We start from the raw sequence: 14,912 nt of genomic DNA on the forward strand, positions 1-14,912 counted from the left end.
AATAAAGGTCAAGCCACTTGGCTGCCAGAATGCCCTGCTTCAGCACAGACCAGAAAGGCATTGTGATAAGCGTATCCCCGGTATAGTCAGGGGTTAATGGGAGTCGTCCGCGTCCCCCCCAGTATACGCCCAGAACCATGGACCCGGTACTTGTGCTTCGGACTGTCTCCAACCAGCCATAATGTTGTGAGAGTGAAATTATGTCTAAGTCCAGCTTTGGTACATTAGAAGCAACTCTGAAACTTAACCTAAGCGTTTTTCGAAGCTACTTTTTGGCTAACTTCTTATAGAAAGGTCTGGGAGCGCTGAAAATGAACGTGCGCGTCTTTCACTCTTCCCGAGGGACTTAGAAGAATTTTGTGATATTTTTTATTAAAATGGTGTATGAGGGTATATATATAAATATATTTTATGCACTTTATATGAGCTGGCGATTTCTAAGTCGGTAGTTCCGAGAGGGTGTAACCAGGCTCACTAATAAAGTTCAAGCCACTTGGCTGCCAGAATGCCCTGCTTCAGGACAGACCAGAAAGGCATTGTGATAAGCGTATCCCCGGTATAGTCAGGGGTTAATGGGAGTCGTCCCCGTCCCCCCAGTATACGCCCAGAACCATGGACCCGGTACTTGTGGTTCGGACTGTCTCCAACCAGCCATAATGTTGTGAGAGTGAAATTATGTCTAAGTCCAGCTTTGGTACATTAGAAGCAACTCTGAAACTTAACCTAAGCGTTTTTCGAAGCTACTTTTTGGCTAACTTCTTATAGGAAGGTCTAGGAGCGCTGAAAATGAACGTGCGCGTCTTTCACTCTTCCCGAGGGACTTAGAAGAATTTTGTGATATTTTTTATTAAAATGGTGTATAAGGGTATATATATAAATATATTTTATGCACTGTATATGAGCTGGCGATTTCTAAGTCTGTGGTTCCGAGAGGGGGTAACCAGGCTCACTAATAAAGGTCAAGCCACTTGGCTGCCAGAATGCCCTGCTTCAGCACAGACCAGAAAGGCATTGTGATAAGCGTATCCCCGGTATAGTCGGGGGTTAATGGGAGTCGTCCCCGTCCCCCCAGTATACGCCCAGAACCATCGACCCGGTACTTGTGGTTCAGACTGTCTCCAACCAGCCATAATGTTGTGAGAGTGAAATTATGTCTAAGTCCAGCTTTGGTACATTAGAAGCAACTCTGAAACTTAACCTAAGCGTTTTTCGAAGCTACTTTTTGGCTAACTTTTTATAGGAAGGTCTAGGAGCTCTGAAAATGAACGTGCGCGTCTTTCACTCTTCCCGAGGGACTTAGAAGAATTTTGTGATATTTTTTATTAAAATGGTGTATAAGGGTATATATATAAATATATTTTATGCACTGTATATGAGCTGGCGATTTCTAAGTCTGTGGTTCCGAGAGGGGGTAACCAGGCTCACTAATAAAGGTCAAGCCACTTGGCTGCCAGAATGCCCTGCTTCAGCACAGACCAGAAAGGCATTGTGATAAGCGTATCCCCGGTATAGTCAGGGGTTAATGGGAGTCGTCCGCGTCCCCCCCAGTATACGCCCAGAACCATGGACCCGGTACTTGTGCTTCGGACTGTCTCCAACCAGCCATAATGTTGTGAGAGTGAAATTATGTCTAAGTCCAGCTTTGGTACATTAGAAGCAACTCTGAAACTTAACCTAAGCGTTTTTCGAAGCTACTTTTTGGCTAACTTCTTATAGAAAGGTCTGGGAGCGCTGAAAATGAACGTGCGCGTCTTTCACTCTTCCCGAGGGACTTAGAAGAATTTTGTGATATTTTTTATTAAATTGGTGTATAAGGGTATATATATAAATATATTATATAAATATATTTTATGCACTGTATATGAGCTGGCGATTTCTAAGTCTGTGGTTCCGAGAGGGGGTAACCAGGCTCACTAATAAAGGTCAAGCCACTTGGCTGCCAGAATGCCCTGCTTCAGCACAGACCAGAAAGGCATTGTGATAAGCGTATCCCCGGAATAGTCAGGGGTTAATGGGAGTCGTCCCCGTCCCCCCAGTATACGCCCAGAACCATCGACCCGGTACTTGTGGTTCAGACTGTCTCCAACCAGCCATAATGTTGTGAGAGTGAAATTATGTCTAAGTCCAGCTTTGGTACATTAGAAGCAACTCTGAAACTTAACCTACGCGTTTTTCGAAGCTACTTTTTGGCTAACTTCTTATAGGAAGGTCTAGGAGCTCTGAAAATGAACGTGCGCGTCTTTCACTCTTCCCGAGGGACTTAGAAGAATTTTGTGATATTTTTTATTAAAATGGTGTATAAGGGTATATATATAAATATATTTTATGCACTGTATATGAGCTGGCGATTTCGAAGTCTGTGGTTCCGAGAGGGGGTAACCAGGCTCACTAATAAAGGTCAAGCCACTTGGCTGCCAGAATGCCCTGCTTCAGCACAGGCCAGAAAGGCATTGTGATAAGCGTATCCCCGGTATAGTCAGGGGTTAATGGGAGTCGTCCCCGTCCCCCCCAGTATACGCCCAGAACCATGGACCCGGTACTTGTGGTTCGGACTGTCTCCAACCAGCCATAATGTTGTGAGAGTGAAATTATGTCTAAGTCCAGCTTTGGTACATTAGAAGCAACTCTGAAACTTAACCTAAGCATTTTTCGAAGCTACTTTTTGGCTAACTTCTTATAGGAAGGTCTGGGAGCGCTGAAAATGAACGTGCGCGTCTTTCACTCTTCCCGAGGGACTTAGAAGAATTTTGTGATATTTTTTATTAAAATGGTGTATAAGGGTATATATATAAATATATTATATAAATATATTTTATGCACTGTATATGAGCTGGCGATTTCTAAGTCTGAGGTTCCGAGAGGGGGTAACCAGGCTCACTAATAAAGGTCAAGCCACTTGGCTGCCAGAATGCCCTGCTTCAGCACAGACCAGAAAGGCATTGTGATAAGCGTATCCCCGGTATTGTCAAGGGTTAATGGGAGTCGTCCCCGTCCCCCCAGTATACGCCCAGAACCATCGACCCGGTACTTGTGGTTCAGACTGTCTCCAACCAGCCATAATGTTGTGAGAGTGAAATTATGTCTAAGTCCAGCTTTGGTACATTAGAAGCAATTCTGAAACTTAACCTAAGCGTTTTTCGAAGCTACTTTTTGGCTAACTTCTTATAGGAAGGTCTAGGAGCTCTGAAAATTAACGTGCGCGTCTTTCACTCTTCCCGAGGGACTTAGAAGAATTTTGTGATATTTTTTATTAAAATGGTGTATAAGGGTATATATAGAAATATATTTTATGCACTGTATATGAGCTGGCGATTTCTAAGTCTGTGGTTCCGAGAGGGGGTAACCAGGCTCACTAATAAAGGTCAAGCCACTTGGTTTCCAGAATGCCCTTCTTCAGCACAGACCAGAAAGGCATTGTGATAAGCGTATCCCCGGTATAGTCAGGGGTTAATGGGAGTCGCCCCCGTCCCCCCAGTATACGGCCAGAACCATGGACCCGGTACTTGTGCTTCGGACTGTCTCCAACCAGCCATAATGTTGTGAGAGTGAAATTATGTCTAAGTCCAGCTTTGGTACATTAGAAGCAACTCTGAAACTTAACCTAAGCGTTTTTCGAAGAAACTTACTTTTTGGCTAACTTCTTATAGGAAGGTCTAGGAGCGCTGAAAATGAACGTGCACGTCTTTCACTTTTCCCGAGGGACTTAGAAGAATTTTGTGATATTTTTTATTAAAATGAAGTATAAGGGTATATATATAAATATATTATATAAATATATTTTATGCACTGTATATGAGCTGGCGATTTCTAAGTCTGTGGTTCCGAGAGGGGTTAACCAGGCTCACTAATAAAGGTCAAGCCACTTGGCTGCCAGAATGCCCTGCTTCAGCACAGACCAGAAAGGCATTGTGATAAGCGTATCCCCGGTATAGTCAGGGGTTCATGGGAGTCGTCCCCGTCCCCCCAGTATACGCCCAGAACCATCGACCCGGTACTTGTGGTTCGGACTGTCTCCAACCAGCCATAATGTTGTGAGAGTGAAATTATGTCTAAGTCCAGCTTTGGTACATTAGAAGCAACTCTGAAACTTAACCTAAGCGTTTTTCGAAGCTACTTTTTGGCTAACTTCTTATAGGAAGGTCTATGAGCGCTGAAAATGAACGTGCGCGTCTTTCACTCTTCCCGAGGGACTTAGAAGAATTTTGTGATATTTTTTATTAAAATGGTGTATAAGGGTATATATATAAATATATTTTATGCACTGTATATGAGCTGGCGATTTCTAAGTCTGTGGTTCCGAGAGGGGGTAACCAGGCTCACTAATAAAGGTCAAGCCACTTGTCTGCCAGAATGCCCTGCTTCAGCACAGACCAGAAAGGCATTGTGATAAGCGTATCCCCGGTATAGTCAGGGGTTAATGGGAGTCGTCCGCGTCCCCCCCAGTATACGCCCAGAACCATGGACCCGGTACTTGTGCTTCGGACTGTCTCCAACCAGCCATAATGTTGTGAGAGTGAAATTATGTCTAAGTCCAGCTTTGGTACATTAGAAGCAACTCTGAAACTTAACCTAAGCGTTTTTCGAAGCTACTTTTTGGCTAACTTCTTATAGAAAGGTCTGGGAGCGCTGAAAATGAACGTGCGCGTCTTTCACTCTTCCCGAGGGACTTAGAAGAATTTTGTGATATTTTTTATTAAATTGGTGTATAAGGGTATATATATAAATATATTATATAAATATATTTTATGCACTGTATATGAGCTGGCGATTTCTAAGTCTGTGGTTCCGAGAGGGGGTAACCAGGCTCACTAATAAAGGTCAAGCCACTTGGCTGCCAGAATGCCCTGCTTCAGCACAGACCAGAAAGGCATTGTGATAAGCGTATCCCCGGTATAGTCAGGGGTTAATGGGAGTCGTCCGCGTCCCCCCCAGTATACGCCCAGAACCATGGACCCGGTACTTGTGCTTCGGACTGTCTCCAACCAGCCATAATGTTGTGAGAGTGAAATTATGTCTAAGTCCAGCTTTGGTACATTAGAAGCAACTCTGAAACTTAACCTAAGCGTTTTTCGAAGCTACTTTTTGGCTAACTTCTTATAGAAAGGTCTGGGAGCGCTGAAAATGAACGTGCGCGTCTTTCACTCTTCCCGAGGGACTTAGAAGAATTTTGTGATATTTTTTATTAAAATGGTGTATAAGGGTATATATATAAATATATTTTATGCACTTTATATGAGCTGGCGATTTCTAAGTCGGTAGTTCCGAGAGGGGGTAACCAGGCTCACTAATAAAGTTCAAGCCACTTGGCTGCCAGAATGCCCTGCTTCAGGACAGACCAGAAAGGCATTGTGATAAGCGTATCCCCGGTATAGTCAGGGGTTAATGGGAGTCGTCCACGTCCCCCCAGTATACGCCCAGAACCATGGACCCGGTACTTGTGGTTCGGACTGTCTCCAACCAGCCATAATGTTGTGAGAGTGAAATTATGTCTAAGTCCAGCTTTGGTACATTAGAAGCAACTCTGAAACTTAACCTAAGCGTTTTTCGAAGCTACTTTTTGGCTAACTTCTTATAGGAAGGTCTAGGAGCTCTGAAAATGAACGTGCGCGTCTTTCACTCTTCCCGAGGGACTTAGAAGAATTTTGTGATATTTTTTATTAAAATGGTGTATAAGGGTATATATATAAATATATTTTATGCACTGTATATGAGCTGGCGATTTCTAAGTCTGTGGTTCCGAGAGGGGGTAACCAGGCTCACTAATAAAGGTCAAGCCACTTGGCTGCCAGAATGCCCTGCTTCAGTACAGACCAGAAAGGCATTGTGATAAGCGTATCCCCGGTATAGTCGGGGGTTAATGGGAGTCGTCCCCGTCCCCCCAGTATACGCCCAGAACCATCGACCCGGTACTTGTGGTTCAGACTGTCTCCAACCAGCCATAATGTTGTGAGAGTGAAATTATGTCTAAGTCCAGCTTTGGTACATTAGAAGCAACTCTGAAACTTAACCTAAGCGTTTTTCGAAGCTACTTTTTGGCTAACTTCTTATAGGAAGGTCTAGGAGCGCTGAAAATGAACGTGCGCGTCTTTCACTCTTCCCGAGGGACTTAGAAGAATTTTGTGATATTTTTTATTAAAATGGTGTATAAGGGTATATATATAAATATATTTTATGCACTGTATATGAGCTGGCGATTTCTAAGTCTGTGGTTCCGAGAGGGGGTAACCAGGCTCACTAATAAAGGTCAAGCCACTTGGCTGCCAGAATGCCCTGCTTCAGCACAGACCAGAAAGGCATTGTGATAAGCGTATCCCCGGAATAGTCAGGGGTTAATGGGAGTCGTCCCCGTCCCCCCAGTATACGCCCAGAACCATCGACCCGGTACTTGTGGTTCAGACTGTCTCCAACCAGCCATAATGTTGTGAGAGTGAAATTATGTCTAAGTCCAGCTTTGGTACATTAGAAGCAACTCTGAAACTTAACCTAAGCGTTTTTCGAAGCTACTTTTTGGCTAACTTCTTATAGGAAGGTCTAGGAGCTCTGAAAATGAACGTGCGCGTCTTTCACTCTTCCCGAGGGACTTAGAAGAATTTTGTGATATTTTTTATTAAAATGGTGTATAAGGGTATATATATAAATATATTTTATGCACTGTATATGAGCTGGCGATTTCGAAGTCTGTGGTTCCGAGAGGGGGTAACCAGGCTCACTAATAAAGGTCAAGCCACTTGGCTGCCAGAATGCCCTGCTTCAGCACAGGCCAGAAAGGCATTGTGATAAGCGTATCCCCGGTATAGTCAGGGGTTAATGGGAGTCGTCCCCGTCCCCCCCAGTATACGCCCAGAACCATGGACCCGGTACTTGTGGTTCGGACTGTCTCCAACCAGCCATAATGTTGTGAGAGTGAAATTATGTCTAAGTCCAGCTTTGGTACATTAGAAGCAACTCTGAAACTTAACCTAAGCATTTTTCGAAGCTACTTTTTGGCTAACTTCTTATAGGAAGGTCTGGGAGCGCTGAAAATGAACGTGCGCGTCTTTCACTCTTCCCGAGGGACTTAGAAGAATTTTGTGATATTTTTTATTAAAATGGTGTATAAGGGTATATATATAAATATATTATATAAATATATTTTATGCACTGTATATGAGCTGGCGATTTCTAAGTCTGAGGTTCCGAGAGGGGGTAACCAGGCTCACTAATAAAGGTCAAGCCACTTGGCTGCCAGAATGCCCTGCTTCAGCACAGACCAGAAAGGCATTGTGATAAGCGTATCCCCGGTATTGTCAAGGGTTAATGGGAGTCGTCCCCGTCCCCCCAGTATACGCCCAGAACCATCGACCCGGTACTTGTGGTTCAGACTGTCTCCAACCAGCCATAATGTTGTGAGAGTGAAATTATGTCTAAGTCCAGCTTTGGTACATTAGAAGCAATTCTGAAACTTAACCTAAGCGTTTTTCGAAGCTACTTTTTGGCTAACTTCTTATAGGAAGGTCTAGGAGCTCTGAAAATTAACGTGCGCGTCTTTCACTCTTCCCGAGGGACTTAGAAGAATTTTGTGATATTTTTTATTAAAATGGTGTATAAGGGTATATATAGAAATATATTTTATGCACTGTATATGAGCTGGCGATTTCTAAGTCTGTGGTTCCGAGAGGGGGTAACCAGGCTCACTAATAAAGGTCAAGCCACTTGGCTGCCAGAATGCCCTGCTTCAGCACAGACCAGAAAGGCATTGTGATAAGCGTATCCCCGGTATAGTCAGGGGTTCATGGGAGTCGTCCCCGTCCCCCCAGTATACGCCCAGAACCATCGACCCGGTACTTGTGGTTCGGACTGTCTCCAACCAGCCATAATGTTGTGAGAGTGAAATTATGTCTAAGTCCAGCTTTGGTACATTAGAAGCAACTCTGAAACTTAACCTAAGCGTTTTTCGAAGCTACTTTTTGGCTAACTTCTTATAGGAAGGTCTATGAGCGCTGAAAATGAACGTGCGCGTCTTTCACTCTTCCCGAGGGACTTAGAAGAATTTTGTGATATTTTTTATTAAAATGGTGTATAAGGGTATATATATAAATATATTTTATGCACTGTATATGAGCTGGCGATTTCTAAGTCTGTGGTTCCGAGAGGGGGTAACCAGGCTCACTAATAAAGGTCAAGCCACTTGTCTGCCAGAATGCCCTGCTTCAGCACAGACCAGAAAGGCATTGTGATAAGCGTATCCCCGGTATAGTCAGGGGTTAATGGGAGTCGTCCGCGTCCCCCCCAGTATACGCCCAGAACCATGGACCCGGTACTTGTGCTTCGGACTGTCTCCAACCAGCCATAATGTTGTGAGAGTGAAATTATGTCTAAGTCCAGCTTTGGTACATTAGAAGCAACTCTGAAACTTAACCTAAGCATTTTTCGAAGCTACTTTTTGGCTAACTTCTTATAGGAAGGTCTGGGAGCGCTGAAAATGAACGTGCGCGTCTTTCACTCTTCCCGAGGGACTTAGAAGAATTTTGTGATATTTTTTATTAAAATGGTGTATAAGGGTATATATATAAATATATTATATAAATATATTTTATGCACTGTATATGAGCTGGCGATTTCTAAGTCTGAGGTTCCGAGAGGGGGTAACCAGGCTCACTAATAAAGGTCAAGCCACTTGGCTGCCAGAATGCCCTGCTTCAGCACAGACCAGAAAGGCATTGTGATAAGCGTATCCCCGGTATTGTCAAGGGTTAATGGGAGTCGTCCCCGTCCCCCCAGTATACGCCCAGAACCATCGACCCGGTACTTGTGGTTCAGACTGTCTCCAACCAGCCATAATGTTGTGAGAGTGAAATTATGTCTAAGTCCAGCTTTGGTACATTAGAAGCAATTCTGAAACTTAACCTAAGCGTTTTTCGAAGCTACTTTTTGGCTAACTTCTTATAGGAAGGTCTAGGAGCTCTGAAAATTAACGTGCGCGTCTTTCACTCTTCCCGAGGGACTTAGAAGAATTTTGTGATATTTTTTATTAAAATGGTGTATAAGGGTATATATAGAAATATATTTTATGCACTGTATATGAGCTGGCGATTTCTAAGTCTGTGGTTCCGAGAGGGGGTAACCAGGCTCACTAATAAAGGTCAAGCCACTTGGCTGCCAGAATGCCCTGCTTCAGCACAGACCAGAAAGGCATTGTGATAAGCGTATCCCCGGTATAGTCAGGGGTTCATGGGAGTCGTCCCCGTCCCCCCAGTATACGCCCAGAACCATCGACCCGGTACTTGTGGTTCGGACTGTCTCCAACCAGCCATAATGTTGTGAGAGTGAAATTATGTCTAAGTCCAGCTTTGGTACATTAGAAGCAACTCTGAAACTTAACCTAAGCGTTTTTCGAAGCTACTTTTTGGCTAACTTCTTATAGGAAGGTCTATGAGCGCTGAAAATGAACGTGCGCGTCTTTCACTCTTCCCGAGGGACTTAGAAGAATTTTGTGATATTTTTTATTAAAATGGTGTATAAGGGTATATATATAAATATATTTTATGCACTGTATATGAGCTGGCGATTTCTAAGTCTGTGGTTCCGAGAGGGGGTAACCAGGCTCACTAATAAAGGTCAAGCCACTTGTCTGCCAGAATGCCCTGCTTCAGCACAGACCAGAAAGGCATTGTGATAAGCGTATCCCCGGTATAGTCAGGGGTTAATGGGAGTCGTCCGCGTCCCCCCCAGTATACGCCCAGAACCATGGACCCGGTACTTGTGCTTCGGACTGTCTCCAACCAGCCATAATGTTGTGAGAGTGAAATTATGTCTAAGTCCAGCTTTGGTACATTAGAAGCAACTCTGAAACTTAACCTAAGCGTTTTTCGAAGCTACTTTTTGGCTAACTTCTTATAGAAAGGTCTGGGAGCGCTGAAAATGAACGTGCGCGTCTTTCACTCTTCCCGAGGGACTTAGAAGAATTTTGTGATATTTTTTATTAAATTGGTGTATAAGGGTATATATATAAATATATTATATAAATATATTTTATGCACTGTATATGAGCTGGCGATTTCTAAGTCTGTGGTTCCGAGAGGGGGTAACCAGGCTCACTAATAAAGGTCAAGCCACTTGGCTGCCAGAATGCCCTGCTTCAGCACAGACCAGAAAGGCATTGTGATAAGCGTATCCCCGGTATAGTCAGGGGTTAATGGGAGTCGTCCGCGTCCCCCCCAGTATACGCCCAGAACCATGGACCCGGTACTTGTGCTTCGGACTGTCTCCAACCAGCCATAATGTTGTGAGAGTGAAATTATGTCTAAGTCCAGCTTTGGTACATTAGAAGCAACTCTGAAACTTAACCTAAGCGTTTTTCGAAGCTACTTTTTGGCTAACTTCTTATAGAAAGGTCTGGGAGCGCTGAAAATGAACGTGCGCGTCTTTCACTCTTCCCGAGGGACTTAGAAGAATTTTGTGATATTTTTTATTAAAATGGTGTATAAGGGTATATATATAAATATATTTTATGCACTTTATATGAGCTGGCGATTTCTAAGTCGGTAGTTCCGAGAGGGGGTAACCAGGCTCACTAATAAAGTTCAAGCCACTTGGCTGCCAGAATGCCCTGCTTCAGGACAGACCAGAAAGGCATTGTGATAAGCGTATCCCCGGTATAGTCAGGGGTTAATGGGAGTCGTCCACGTCCCCCCAGTATACGCCCAGAACCATGGACCCGGTACTTGTGGTTCGGACTGTCTCCAACCAGCCATAATGTTGTGAGAGTGAAATTATGTCTAAGTCCAGCTTTGGTACATTAGAAGCAACTCTGAAACTTAACCTAAGCGTTTTTCGAAGCTACTTTTTGGCTAACTTCTTATAGGAAGGTCTAGGAGCGCTGAAAATGAACGTGCGCGTCTTTCACTCTTCCCGAGGGACTTAGAAGAATTTTGTGATATTTTTTATTAAAATGGTGTATAAGGGTATATATATAAATATATTTTATGCACTGTATATGAGCTGGCGATTTCTAAGTCTGTGGTTCCGAGAGGGGGTAACCAGGCTCACTAATAAAGGTCAAGCCACTTGGCTGCCAGAATGCCCTGCTTCAGCACAGACCAGAAAGGCATTGTGATAAGCGTATCCCCGGTATAGTCGGGGGTTAATGGGAGTCGTCCCCGTCCCCCCAGTATACGCCCAGAACCATCGACCCGGTACTTGTGGTTCAGACTGTCTCCAACCAGCCATAATGTTGTGAGAGTGAAATTATGTCTAAGTCCAGCTTTGGTACATTAGAAGCAACTCTGAAACTTAACCTAAGCGTTTTTCGAAGCTACTTTTTGGCTAACTTCTTATAGGAAGGTCTAGGAGCGCTGAAAATGAACGTGCGCGTCTTTCACTCTTCCCGAGGGACTTAGAAGAATTTTGTGATATTTTTTATTAAAATGGTGTATAAGGGTATATATATAAATATATTTTATGCACTGTATATGAGCTGGCGATTTCTAAGTCTGTGGTTCCGAGAGGGGGTAACCAGGCTCACTAATAAAGGTCAAGCCACTTGGCTGCCAGAATGCCCTGCTTCAGCACAGACCAGAAAGGCATTGTGATAAGCGTATCCCCGGAATAGTCAGGGGTTAATGGGAGTCGTCCCCGTCCCCCCAGTATACGCCCAGAACCATCGACCCGGTACTTGTGGTTCAGACTGTCTCCAACCAGCCATAATGTTGTGAGAGTGAAATTATGTCTAAGTCCAGCTTTGGTACATTAGAAGCAACTCTGAAACTTAACCTAAGCGTTTTTCGAAGCTACTTTTTGGCTAACTTCTTATAGGAAGGTCTAGGAGCTCTGAAAATGAACGTGCGCGTCTTTCACTCTTCCCGAGGGACTTAGAAGAATTTTGTGATATTTTTTATTAAAATGGTGTATAAGGGTATATATATAAATATATTTTATGCACTGTATATGAGCTGGCGATTTCGAAGTCTGTGGTTCCGAGAGGGGGTAACCAGGCTCACTAATAAAGGTCAAGCCACTTGGCTGCCAGAATGCCCTGCTTCAGCACAGGCCAGAAAGGCATTGTGATAAGCGTATCCCCGGTATAGTCAGGGGTTAATGGGAGTCGTCCCCGTCCCCCCCAGTATACGCCCAGAACCATGGACCCGGTACTTGTGGTTCGGACTGTCTCCAACCAGCCATAATGTTGTGAGAGTGAAATTATGTCTAAGTCCAGCTTTGGTACATTAGAAGCAACTCTGAAACTTAACCTAAGCATTTTTCGAAGCTACTTTTTGGCTAACTTCTTATAGGAAGGTCTGGGAGCGCTGAAAATGAACGTGCGCGTCTTTCACTCTTCCCGAGGGACTTAGAAGAATTTTGTGATATTTTTTATTAAAATGGTGTATAAGGGTATATATATATAAATATATTATATAAATATATTTTATGCACTGTATATGAGCTGGCGATTTCTAAGTCTGAGGTTCCGAGAGGGGGTAACCAGGCTCACTAATAAAGGTCAAGCCACTTGGCTGCCAGAATGCCCTGCTTCAGCACAGACCAGAAAGGCATTGTGATAAGCGTATCCCCGGTATTGTCAAGGGTTAATGGGAGTCGTCCCCGTCCCCCCAGTATACGCCCAGAACCATCGACCCGGTACTTGTGGTACAGACTGTCTCCAACCAGCCATAATGTTGTGAGAGTGAAATTATGTCTAAGTCCAGCTTTGGTACATTAGAAGCAATTCTGAAACTTAACCTAAGCGTTTTTCGAAGCTACTTTTTGGCTAACTTCTTATAGGAAGGTCTAGGAGCTCTGAAAATTAACGTGCGCGTCTTTCACTCTTCCCGAGGGACTTAGAAGAATTTTGTGATATTTTTTATTAAAATGGTGTATAAGGGTATATATAGAAATATATTTTATGCACTGTATATGAGCTGGCGATTTCTAAGTCTGTGGTTCCGAGAGGGGGTAACCAGGCTCACTAATAAAGGTCAAGCCACTTGGCTGCCAGAATGCCCTGCTTCAGCACAGACCAGAAAGGCATTGTGATAAGCGTATCCCCGGTATAGTCAGGGGTTCATGGGAGTCGTCCCCGTCCCCCCAGTATACGCCCAGAACCATCGACCCGGTACTTGTGGTTCGGACTGTCTCCAACCAGCCATAATGTTGTGAGAGTGAAATTATGTCTAAGTCCAGCTTTGGTACATTAGAAGCAACTCTGAAACTTAACCTAAGCGTTTTTCGAAGCTACTTTTTGGCTAACTTCTTATAGGAAGGTCTATGAGCGCTGAAAATGAACGTGCGCGTCTTTCACTCTTCCCGAGGGACTTAGAAGAATTTTGTGATATTTTTTATTAAAATGGTGTATAAGGGTATATATATAAATATATTTTATGCACTGTATATGAGCTGGCGATTTCTAAGTCTGTGGTTCCGAGAGGGGGTAACCAGGCTCACTAATAAAGGTCAAGCCACTTGGCTGCCAGAATGCCCTGCTTCAGCACAGACCAGAAAGGCATTGTGATAAGCGTATCCCCGGAATAGTCAGGGGTTAATGGGAGTCGTCCCCGTCCCCCCAGTATACGCCCAGAACCATCGACCCGGTACTTGTGGTTCAGACTGTCTCCAACCAGCCATAATGTTGTGAGAGTGAAATTATGTCTAAGTCCAGCTTTGGTACATTAGAAGCAACTCTGAAACTTAACCTAAGCGTTTTTCGAAGCTACTTTTTGGCTAACTTCTTATAGGAAGGTCTAGGAGCTCTGAAAATGAACGTGCGCGTCTTTCACTCTTCCCGAGGGACTTAGAAGAATTTTGTGATATTTTTTATTAAAATGGTGTATAAGGGTATATATATAAATATATTTTATGCACTGTATATGAGCTGGCGATTTCGAAGTCTGTGGTTCCGAGAGGGGGTAACCAGGCTCACTAATAAAGGTCAAGCCACTTGGCTGCCAGAATGCCCTGCTTCAGCACAGGCCAGAAAGGCATTGTGATAAGCGTATCCCCGGTATAGTCAGGGGTTAATGGGAGTCGTCCCCGTCCCCCCCAGTATACGCCCAGAACCATGGACCCGGTACTTGTGGTTCGGACTGTCTCCAACCAGCCATAATGTTGTGAGAGTGAAATTATGTCTAAGTCCAGCTTTGGTACATTAGAAGCAACTCTGAAACTTAACCTAAGCATTTTTCGAAGCTACTTTTTGGCTAACTTCTTATAGGAAGGTCTGGGAGCGCTGAAAATGAACGTGCGCGTCTTTCACTCTTCCCGAGGGACTTAGAAGAATTTTGTGATATTTTTTATTAAAATGGTGTATAAGGGTATATATATAAATATATTATATAAATATATTTTATGCACTGTATATGAGCTGGCGATTTCTAAGTCTGAGGTTCCGAGAGGGGGTAACCAGGCTCACTAATAAAGGTCAAGCCACTTGGCTGCCAGAATGCCCTGCTTCAGCACAGACCAGAAAGGCATTGTGATAAGCGTATCCCCGGTATTGTCAAGGGTTAATGGGAGTCGTCCCCGTCCCCCCAGTATACGCCCAGAACCATCGACCCGGTACTTGTGGTTCAGACTGTCTCCAACCAGCCATAATGTTGTGAGAGTGAAATTATGTCTAAGTCCAGCTTTGGTACATTAGAAGCAATTCTGAAACTTAACCTAAGCGTTTTTCGAAGCTACTTTTTGGCTAACTTCTTATAGGAAGGTCTAGGAGTTCTGAAAATTAACGTGCGCGTCTTTCACTCTTCCCGAGGGACTTAGAAGAATTTTGTGATATTTTTTATTAAAATGGTGTATAAGGGTATATATAGAAATATATTTTATGCACTGTATATGAGCTGGCGATTTCTAAGTCTGTGGTTCCGAGAGGGGGTAACCAGGCTCACTAATAAAGGTCAAGCCACTTGGCTGCCAGAATGCCCTGCTTCAGCACAGACCAG

The sequence above is a fragment of the Ascaphus truei genome, chromosome 1 (assembly GCF_040206685.1).
Source record: "Ascaphus truei isolate aAscTru1 chromosome 1, aAscTru1.hap1, whole genome shotgun sequence".
In the NCBI taxonomy this organism is placed as follows: domain Eukaryota; kingdom Metazoa; phylum Chordata; class Amphibia; order Anura; family Ascaphidae; genus Ascaphus; species Ascaphus truei.